The sequence below is a fragment of the Triticum aestivum genome, chromosome 4B, assembly GCF_018294505.1.
Source record: "Triticum aestivum cultivar Chinese Spring chromosome 4B, IWGSC CS RefSeq v2.1, whole genome shotgun sequence".
Lineage (NCBI taxonomy): Eukaryota > Viridiplantae > Streptophyta > Magnoliopsida > Poales > Poaceae > Triticum > Triticum aestivum.
In genome coordinates, this window is record NC_057804.1 from 548,948,799 (window position 1) to 548,960,415 (window position 11,617).

An 11,617-nucleotide genomic window follows, 5' to 3' on the forward strand; every position below is an offset into this window, starting at 1 on the left:
AGGGTGACCAAAACAGGACTTCCCATATATAAATATTTACCTCCAGACCATTCCGCAACTCCTAGTGACGTCCGGGATCTCATCCGGGACTCCAAACAACATTCGGTAACAACGTATATCTATTCCCTATAACCCTAACGTCCTCGAACCTTAAGTGTGTAGACCCTACGGGTTCGGGAACCATGCAGACATGACCGAGACAACTCTCCGGCCAATAACCAACAGCGGGATCTGGATACCCATGTTGGATCCCACATGTTCCATGATAATCTCATCGGATGAACCACGATGTCGAGGATTCAATCAATCCCGTATACAATTCCGTTTGTCTAGCGGTATAGTACTTGCCCGAGATTCGATCGTTGGTATCCCGATACCTTGGTCAATCTCGTTACTGGCAAGTCTCTTTACTCGTTCCATAACACATCATCCTGTGATCAACCCCTTGGTCACATTGTGCACATTATGATGATGTCCTACCGAGTGGGCCCAGAGATACCTCTCCGTCACACGGAGTGACAAATCCCAGTCTTGATTCGTGCCAACCCAACAGACACTTTCGGAGATACCCATAGTGCACCTTTATAGCCACCCAGTTATGTTGTGACGTTTGGTACACCCAAAGAATTCCTACGGTATCCGGGAGTTGCACAATCTCATGGTCTAAGGAAATGATACTTGACATTAGAAAAGCTTTAGCATACGAACTACACGATCTTTGTGCTAGGCTTAGGATTGGGTCTTGTCCATCACATCATTCTCCTAATGATGTGATCCCATTATCAACGACATCCAATGTCCATGGTCAGGAAACCGTAACCATCTATTGATCAACGAGCTAGTCAACTAGATGCTTACTAGGGACATGGTGTTGTCTATGTACCCACACATGTATCTGAGTTTCCTATCAATACAATTATAGCATGGATAATAAACGATTATCATGAACAAGGAAATATAATAATAATAACTAATTTATTATTGCCTCTAGGGCATATTTCCAACATATGCATGATATTGCACCTGTTGAGTTAGAAGATATTGATGTCACAATTAAGCTTTCCAATAGAGATACTATTAAGCCTTTTGGGATTGTTAGAGATGTTGAAGTCTTGTGTGGGAAGGTCTAATACCCTGTTGATTTTCTTGTTCTTGGTTCTCCACAAGATGCCTTTTGTCCCATTATATTTGGTAGACCCTTCTTAAACACTGTTAATTCTAGGATTGATTGCAAAAAGGATGTTGTTACAATTGGCTTAGATTATATGACTCATGATTTTAATTTTGCTAAATTTCGTAGACAACCCCGTGATAAAGAATTATCTAGTAAAGATGAAATAATTTGTCTTGCTTCTATTGCCGTGCCTCCTACTGATCCGTTAGAACAATATTTCCTGGACCATGAAAATGATATGTTTATGAAAGAAAGAAGGGAAATAGATGAAGTATTCCTTAAACAGGAACCTATTTTGAAACATAACCTTCCCGTTGAAATTCTTGGGGATCCCCCTCCACCCAAGGGTGATCCCGTGTTTGAACTCAAACCTTTACCTGATAATCTTAAGTATGCTTATCTTGATGAAAAGAAAATATATCCTGTTATTATTAGTGCTAACCTTTCAGAGCAAGAAGAAGAAAGATTATTGAAAACTCTGAAGAAGCACCGAGCTGCTAGTAGATATACTCTAGATGATCTTAAGGGCGTTAGTCCCACGTTATGCCAACACAAAATTAAATTGGAGGACGATGCAAAACCAGTTAGAGATCCTCAACGACGACTAAATCCCAAGATGAAAGAAGTGGTAAGAAAGGAGATACTAAAGCTCCTTGAGGCAGGTATAATTTATCCCATTGCTGATAGTGATTGGGTAAGCCCTGTCCATTGTGTTCCTAAAAAGGGAGGTATTACTGTTGTTCCTAATGATAAAGATGAATTGATCCCACAAAGAATTATTACAGGTTATAGGATGGTAATTGATTTCCATAAATTAAATAAGGCTACTAAGAAAGATCATTAGCCTTTACCTTTTATTGATCAAATGCTAGAAAGACTATCCAAACACACACATTTTTGCTTTCTAGATGGTTATTTTGGTTTCTCTCAAATACCTGTGTCAGCGGGAGATCAATCAAAAACTACTTTTATTTGCCCTTTCTGTACTTTTGCTTATAGATGTATCCCTTTGGTTTATCTAATGCACCTGCTACCTTTCAAAGATGCATGATGGCTATATTCTCTGATATTTGTGAAAAGATTTGCGAGGTATTAATGGATGACTTCTATGTTTATGGATCCTCCTTTGATAATTGTTTGAGCAATCTTGATCGAGTTTTGCAGAGATGCACTACAAAAAAATACACTTCCGTGATGATACGTGTTTATCACAGTAGGTCGCGTTTTCTGTCATGCATATACATCCATGAAAAATTTATGACAGAATCAAGATAGTCATACCTGTGCTGTCGTAGAAGTGTTCCATGGCATTACCAAAATTATCATCACAGAAGTGTCCACTTCCATGACGATAAATCGCGTGTCACAGAAGTGCTTTCGTCAAGGGTGACCGACATGTGGCATCCATCGTAACGGAACGCTGTTAAGCTATCGGGTTGGGTTTTGGACCCGATAACCCGTTAACAGCCCCAACCAATGGGGATTTTCCACGTGTAAAATCATCATTGGCTGGAGGAAACACGTGTCGGCTCATCGTTGGGACAGATGTCGTCCACTCATTGGACAGAAGGCGCCTATGATACGTCGACATGTGGCACGGCCCATCAAGTTTAAATGGGCCGGCCCAACTAAGGGCCCACAAGATTTTGTGGACCATAATGGGCCGGCCCAGCTAAACGCCCACGAGATTTTGCGGACCATCATGGGCTGGCCCAGCTAAAGGCCCACAAGATTTCGCGGCCCATAATGGGCCGGCCCAGGTAAAGGCCCACAAGATTTTTGTGTGCCATAATGGGCCGGCCCAGGTAAAGTCCCACAAAATTCTTGCGGACCATAATGGGTCAGCCCAGCTAAAGGTCCATGAGATTTCGCCGACACTAATGGGCCGGCCCAGCTGTAGGCCGACAAGATTTTGAGGACCCTAGTAGGCCGGCCCATTAACTGGCTTCCATGTTTTGGGCCAAATGTCGGCCCATATTTGATCCGGTCCATTAATGTTCTACCACGTTCCGGGCCTAATAATGGCCCATATGAGATCAGGCCCGTTAAAATCCTCCCACGTTCTGGGCCAAATCACGGCCCAGATCAGCTCTGGCCCTTTAAGAGGCTTTGGCCTCAAGTATGGCCCATGTCAGATTCGGCCCGTTAACTGGACGCTATGCTTTTGGGCCCACTTGCTAAAGGCCCATTTAGTAAATCGGCCTGATATTAGTTTTGGCCTGTTAAGGGCCTGTATAACATTTCGGCCCTATATTAATTTCGGCCTGTTAAAAGCCCGTCATATAGTTGGGCCTAACTACGGCCCGGTTTGCATCCGCCCTGCTCGTAGCCGATATCTGATTGGGCCAAACAAGGACCGAGACAATTTTGGCCTATTAAAAGCCCGTGATTTGATTCGCACAATCATGGGTCGGGGTCCAATTCGGGCTGCTGCCGGCCCGTGAGCTGTTCGGCACGTTTCAGGCCCAACCTACTTCTCGGCCTCCTAAAAGCCCATTGAGTTTTCTTGCGAAAAGAGTGTCGGGGGTTACTCGGCCTATTAAAGGCCCGAATCTACTAGTGGGCCAGTTTGACGGGGCCCATGATGCAGATCATACATCATGATTGCATGACGACCCGATTACGTACCTTAATTTTACAGTTTGGTTGCTTTACTGCGAAGACAGGATATATACAGTAAAATAACTGCAGCATCGTGAATAAGAAAAAACCTAGACTATACGATAAACAAATTATGGCATATTACATCCACTGGGCATCAAAGTTCTCCACTATGATAATAAAGCACAAGCCGACAGCAGATTACATACACTGGGCATCAAAGATCGTCACAAGTGCAAATAAACACGCCGACAAAATAATATACAAAACCGAAAGCACTTCAATAGAGTTCAGGAAAGGTTAGCCCTGCTAGTAAGCTGCAGCGCAAGCACCTGAGCAAGATGATGAGATTGCGCTTGTTCAACACTTATATCTTCATCACTCTGAAAGATAAACAAGCAGACAGATGACATGTTTTGCGCATAAAAGTATGAGTGCTGACAATTCATCACATTTCCTACTGACGAATAAAGTGACACAGTTTAAAAATGCATTAACACAATATGGTATTGTTCAGGTCAAGACACGGCAGGAAATGCCATTGTGAAGCAGTTGGCAGCTTCACGACACCACTGGATTACAGATCAAGAACTCATAAGTATCAATGGTTAGTGTGCTCTCAATTTATCCCATTTCAGATTGGCAAATAAAGAGACGGCTTAAATAATAGTAGAATGATATGACATTGTTCATAGTTAAGACATTACAGAATATGACATTCTACTGTAGTGGGTAGGTTCACCACACCACTGGATTACGGATGAAGAACAGAAGCATACATGCAGTGCAAAAGAAGATCACTTGCTCTGTATAGTTTAATTTACATGGTATGAAGAAGGAACTTGGTTGTACAACTGAAAACATAAATTGAGAAGGACAAACTTTTGTTTATGAACTACTCCCTCCGTTCCTAAATATAAGTCTTTTAGAGATTTCAATATGAACTACATACGGATGTATATAGACATAGTTTAGAGTGTAGATTCACTCGTTTTGTTCCGTATGTAGTCCATATTGAAATCTCTAGAAAGACTTATATTTAGGAACGGAGGGAGTACATAATAAACTTTAAACATGCAAGTTTATGCAAACATCAAAAATAAACAGCTGTTGCATTCATGCCTAACCAAATATACACAACAAAGTTTGAAGGCTTGAGAAGGACAAACTTATATTACTGGTGAAGACAGGCTCTATAAAGCCCTTGTCCATGTTGATGGGGGGGCAATTCAAGAAGTTTACCACAGAATCTTCTTCATAAGCATTGCCTTTATTCTACATTTTGTTAAGAGTATATATAGATGTGATAATATACGAAAAAATGGAGAATATTTAAGATAAGATGAAGAGTGATGCTACATAACCAAGTAGCTATAAATGTATGTGCAGCGATATAGGCAAAAGGCATACGCCAAGAGCAATGCACAGCTAAACTTCTTCAGTACCAACCTTATGGTAAGAGTAAATATAGATCTGATGTGTAGAAAATGGAGGGCAAAGGAAAATAAGCTGCAGAGTGATGGTACATGAACAACTACCTGTCAATATAAGTACACTGATAAAGGACAGCATGTACTTACAAGAACAATGCAGAGCTAAAAAAATTCTTTGGCATGGGATATATTCTACACTAATGTAACCATTCATACAGATCAGATAATTTGGAGCGAACAATTGATAATCAAGCTATCATGCATACTGCTGTCACATAATGAACCAGGTATGTATGCAAGTACAGTGATATAGGACAACAGGTACTAACAAGAGGAAAGCAGCGGGCAGCATATTTGCAATATCCTGTCGTTCTTTTCAAACTGGAATTCTTCTTCGAGCAGATTTCCTGCAAAAAAGATCCATAAAGCACATGCGGAAAAGTAGGAGTTCAAATTGTCATGTGATTTCATTGACAGTACCTCATCCTGGGAACGATACCAGTGCATAACAAGGTTTTCCGACTCAATGTCTTCTAAATTTAGCACAGGAGACTTCACCGGAAATTCGTTTATAGACTTGCCATCAAAGTGTGATTTCCTCAGGTAACACCGATACTGCTGCAATGCTTCCTTGAAAAGCACAAGCAAGCTTTGCTCGTCATGACTATCCAGATTGACCCTCGCCTAGTTACAACAATGTAATGTAAATCATTGATGTGTTCGATCAGCAGAAAACAGGAAAATAATAACCATGAATAGTAGCACTTACACGTAAGTTGGACATGAAGATGTGAAAATGGTGTTTGTCTTCACTATAATCTTCCCATGATGGGAATATATGCACGTAGTCCCTAACAACATTGAAAGCATTGTCTTTAAACTGGGAATAAATGGAATGGGGTTCCAATCTGCAGGAATTGGCCGTCTTTGTAGTTGGGATAGGTCTTCGGCCGGTGGACTTGCTGTACTTTTTGCTGGAGTGGGATTTTTCTATGGTACTACTAGTGCTATGGCAAATGAAATCGGTATACCTTTTATTGGAGTGCAGGTCCTATGTGGTGGGGCTAGTGGTGTGGCCAGTAAAGTATGGGTACAGTCTGTTGGAGTCGGTCCTACATTTTGTATCATTGGTTGTACAGCCAATATAAGAGGGGCGCTGTCTAATTTCTCTGGCACCACCACATTTCCAAGGACTTTGCTGGTGCTCCTTTGGGTTCGGCAATCACCATCTTCCTTTTTGATGTATGATGCACAAGAATAGCATTTGAGTGGAAAAACATGGTATGAGGAAAGATGGAGTATGTATTGATAATGGATGGGCATGGCATCTCGAGTTATATGATGAGTAAACTAAGAAGATGGCGTTGTAACAAAGTAGAAGAAATGCAAGGCAACATATGCAAGATACGCGCAATCAATAAAACCTTGCCAAATTAGAATAGGCACCTTGATGGGTGAACAGGACATGCCATCTGGCTTTGACTCCTCGAGGTTAGAATAGTCATTAGGATGATATTCTGAACAAGAATCAATGGGTAGGAAGCGTATGGGTTTCATTTCTTCCAGAATGGCACTCAATGCCTTGGTGCCAATTTTGTAAGTCATTGCAGTGTTCCACAATATTCTTCTGATGCGCGGATTCTGATATTCACTGTAATTACGTATAATATCTGAGAACTATGAAAACATAAATAGTTGTGAGATTATCTTTGTAATGCAGATGATATTCTAATATAGGGGCGCCCCAGTAAAGACTTGTGTGCTATCACTAGATTCTGATGAGAGAGCTCATGTGTGATGTAATATGATGCGTGCATTTATATAATCTGGCACAAGTACACAAAAATAGGTTCCAGAAGTAAGGATAGCTGGAAGATGACAGGTTCATAATATACTGTATAGAGAGTTTATTGCCAAACCATGATAACAAGAGCACACAACAACTAGGCAAATCATAGTGTACATAACAGGGGTACACCATAACCATGATATATAAATCAAGAAAGTGGAACTGGCTTGAAAATACGGTGTTGTATTGCCGCTAGTAATTGAAAGCCTATCGATCACGTACATGCCAGCTCTATCAGCTGTTGACTCCAGATGTCCCTGCGCCCCTTCCTGACAAGGAACATACTGTATGTATGATAACCCACAAATGTAGGGGATCGCAACAGTTTTCGATAAGTAAGAGTGTCGAACCCAATGAGGAGCTAAAGGTAGAATAAATATTCCCTCAAGTTCTATCGACCACCGATACAACTCTACGCACGCTTGACGTTCGCTTTACCTAGAACAAGTATGAAACTAGAAGTACTTTGTAGGTGTGATGGGATAGGTTTCCAAGATAATAAAGAACACGTAAATTTAAACTAGGGGCTGTTTAGATAAAGATGCAATAAAGTAAATATAGCGAGTGTGGAAAAGTGGTGATAGGAGTTGTGAAATTGTCCCTAAGCAATTGACTATGTTACTAGACCGGTAATCACTATTGCAATTCTATTTGAGGGAGAGGCATAAGCTAACATACTTTCTCGCTAATGATTGGAACTCTAGCAAGCATCCACAACTACTAAAGATTCATTAAGGTAAAATCCAACCATAGCATTAAAGCATCAAGTCCCCTTTTATCCCACACAAAAACAACCTACTTACTCGGGTCTGTGCTTCTGTCACTCACGCCACCCACAATAAGCAAAGCATAAACATATTGCAAACCATACAGCAGGAATCCCTCACGCTTGCGCGACACGGAGAGCACCATAGGACAGCACCAATAATAAAACATGCAACTCAAACCAATCATAGCAATTCATCAATCACCGATAGGACAACGAAAATCTACTCAGACATCATAGGATGGCAACACATCATTGGAAAATAATATGAAGCATAAAGCACCATGTTCAAGTAGAGGGTACAGCGGGATGCGGGAGAGTGGACCGCTGAATATAGATGGGGGAAGGTGATGGAGACGTTGGTGAAGATGGCAGAGGTGTTGGTGAAGATCGAAGTGATGATGATGGCCCCCGGTAGCGTTTCGGCGCCACCGGAAGCAAGGGGGAGAGGGCCCCCTTCTTCTTATTCTTCCTTGACCTCTTCCCTAGATGGGAGAAGGGTTTCCCCTCTGGTCCTTGTCTCCCATGGCGTGGGAGGGGCGAGATCCCCTCCGAAATTGGATCTATCTCTCTGTTTCTGCGTTCTCTGATTCTACCCCTTCACTGTTTCTTTAATATCCGGAGATCCGTAACTCCTATTGGGGTGAATCTTTCGCCCAGATTTTTCTCATAAAATTAGCTTTCTTGCGGCAAATGAAGGGCATCAACCGCCTTACGGGTGGCCCACGAGAGTGCCAGGAGCGCCCAGTGGGTGTGGGCGCGCCCCCCTGTCTCGTGGCCACCTCGGACACCGTTTCGCGTTTAGTTTTCCTCCGGAAAATCCCAAATATTCCAAAATAATTCTCCGTCCATTTTTATCCCATTTGGACTCTGTTTGATATTGGTTTTCTATGAAACATTAAACATGCAACAAACAGGAACTGGCACTGGGCACTGGATCAATATGTTAGTTCCAAAAATAGTATAAAAAGTTGCCAAAAGTATATGAAAGTTGAAGAATATTGGCATGGAACAATCAAAAATTATAGATACGATGGAGACGTATCAGCATCCCCAAGCTTAATTCCTGCTCGTCCTCGAGGAGGTAAATGATAAAAAAGATAATTTTTGATGTGGAATGCTACCTAGCATAATCTTGATCATATGTCTAATCATGGCATGAATATTAAGACACGAGTGATTCAAAGCAATAGTCTATCATTTGACATAAAACAATAATACTTCAAGCGTACCAATAAAGCAATCATGTCTTTTCAAAACAACAAGGCCAAAGCAAGCTTATCCCTACAAAATCATACAGCTTGGCCATGCTTCATCTTCGTCACACAAAATGCTCCCATCATGCATAACCCCAATGACGAGCCGAGCAATTGGTTCATACTTTTTAACGCGCTTCAGCTTATTCAACCCTCACGCAATACATGAGCGCAAGCCATGCATATAGCACTATAGGTGGAATAGAATATAATGGTGGAGGTATATATGGAGAAGACAGAAAAGGAGAAAGTCTGACATCAACGCTGCTAATCAACGAGCTATCGAGATGCCCATCAATTGATGTCAATGCGAGGAGTAGGGATTGCCATGCAACGGATGCACTAGAGCTATAAGTGTATGAAAGCTCAAACTGAAAACTAAGTGGGTGTGCATCCAACTTGCTTGCTCATGAAGACCTAGGGCATTTAAGGAAGCCCATCGTTGGAATATACAAGCCAAGTTCTATAATGAAAAATTCTGACTAGTATATGAACGTGACAACATAAGAGACTCTCTATATGAAGAACATGGTCCTACTTTGAAGGATAAGTGTGGAAAAAGGATAGTAACATTGCCCCTTTTCTTTTTCTTTTTTCTTTCTTTTTTTTCTTTCGGTGGGCTTCTTTGGCCCCCTTTTTATTTAGGCTTCTTTGGCCTTTCCTTTTTTTTCTTTTTTTTCTTTTTCTTTTTTATGGGGCAATTCTCTATAATGATGATCATCACACTTTTATTTACTTACAACTCAATATTACAACTCGATACTAGAACAAAGATATGACTCTATATGAATGCTTCCGGCGGTGTACCGGGATGTGCAGTGATCTAGCGTAGCAATGGCATCAAAAACGGACAAGCCATGAAAACATCATGCTAGCTATCTTACGATCATGCAAGGCAATATGACAATGAATACTGAAGTCATGTATATGATGATGATGGAAGTTGCATGGCAATATATCTCGGAATGGCTATGGAAAAGCCATAATAGGTAGGTATGGTGGCTGTTTTGAGGAAGATATAATGAGGCTTATGAGTGATAGAGCGTATCGTATCATGGGGTTTGGATGCACCGGTGAAGTTTGCACCAACTCTCGAGGTGAGAAAGGGCAACGCACGATACCGAAGAGGCTAGCAATGATGGAAAGGTAAAAGTGCGTATAATCCATGGACTCACATTAGTCATAAAGAACTCATATGCTTATTGAAAAAATTTATTAGCCCTCAAAGAAAAGTACTACTACGCATGCCCCTAGGGGGATAGATTTGTAGGAAAAGACCATCGCTCGTCCCCGACTGCCACTCATAAGGAAGACAATCAAAGAACCACCCCATGCTTCAAATTTGTCACACAACGGTTACCATACGTGCATGCTACGGGACTTGCAAACCTCAACAAAAGTGTCTCTACAATCCACAAGCACCCACTAGCATGACTCTTATATCACCATCTTTATATCACAAAACTATTGCAAGGAATCAAACATATCATATTCAGCGATCTACAAGTTTATGTAGGATTTTATGACTAACCATGTGAATGACCAATTCCTGTCATCTCTCTAAATAGATATAAATGAAGCAAGAGAGTTTAATTCTTTCTACAAAAGATATGCCCACGCTCTAACAAATATAAGTGAAGGAAAAGAACATTCTACAAATGGCGGTTTTCTAAGTAAAGAGAAACAGGCAATCCAAACTTCAAATGACATAATGAAGCACATGAAGCATTCTATAAAGCCACACTCAAAAGATTTAAGTCAAGTGCAATGAGCATTCTATAAATCAACCAAGGACTATGTCATACCAGCATGGTGCATAAAAGAAAAATGAAAACTAAATGCAAAACACGCTCCAAGACTTGCACATATCGCATGAACGAAACGAATCCGAAAACATACCGATACTTGTTGAAGAAAGAGGGGATGCCTTCCGAGGCACCCCCAAGCTTAGACGCTTGAGTCTCCTTGAATATTTACTTGGGGTGCCTTGGGCATCCCCAAGCTTGAGCTCTTGCCTCTGTTCCTTTTCCTCATATCGAGACATCCTCGATTAGACACTTCATCCACACAAAACTTCAAGAGAAAACTCAGTAAGATCCATTAGTATAATAAAGCAAATCATTACTCTAAGTACTGTAGCAAACCAATTCATATTTTGTTTTTGCATTGTGTCTACTGCAATATAACTTTTCCATGGCTTAATCCACTGATATAAATTGATAGATTCATCAAAACAGGCAAACTATGCATCAAAAACAGAATCTGTCAAAAACAGAACAGTCTGTAGAAATCTGAACATTCACAATAATTCTGGTACCCCAAAAATTCTACAAAAAATTAGGAAAAATAAACAAGTTTTACAGAAAGACATTTAAAAAGGAATTAGAACCATTTGACATTCCAGCAAAAACTGTAAAATCAAGCACTACAGCCAAAGTTTCTGTCCTGCACCGTACAAACCAACAAGCATTGTAAACATCCTAAAGGAAAACCTTGGCACATTATTTTTATAATACAATGGAATTGTACAAGGGGATA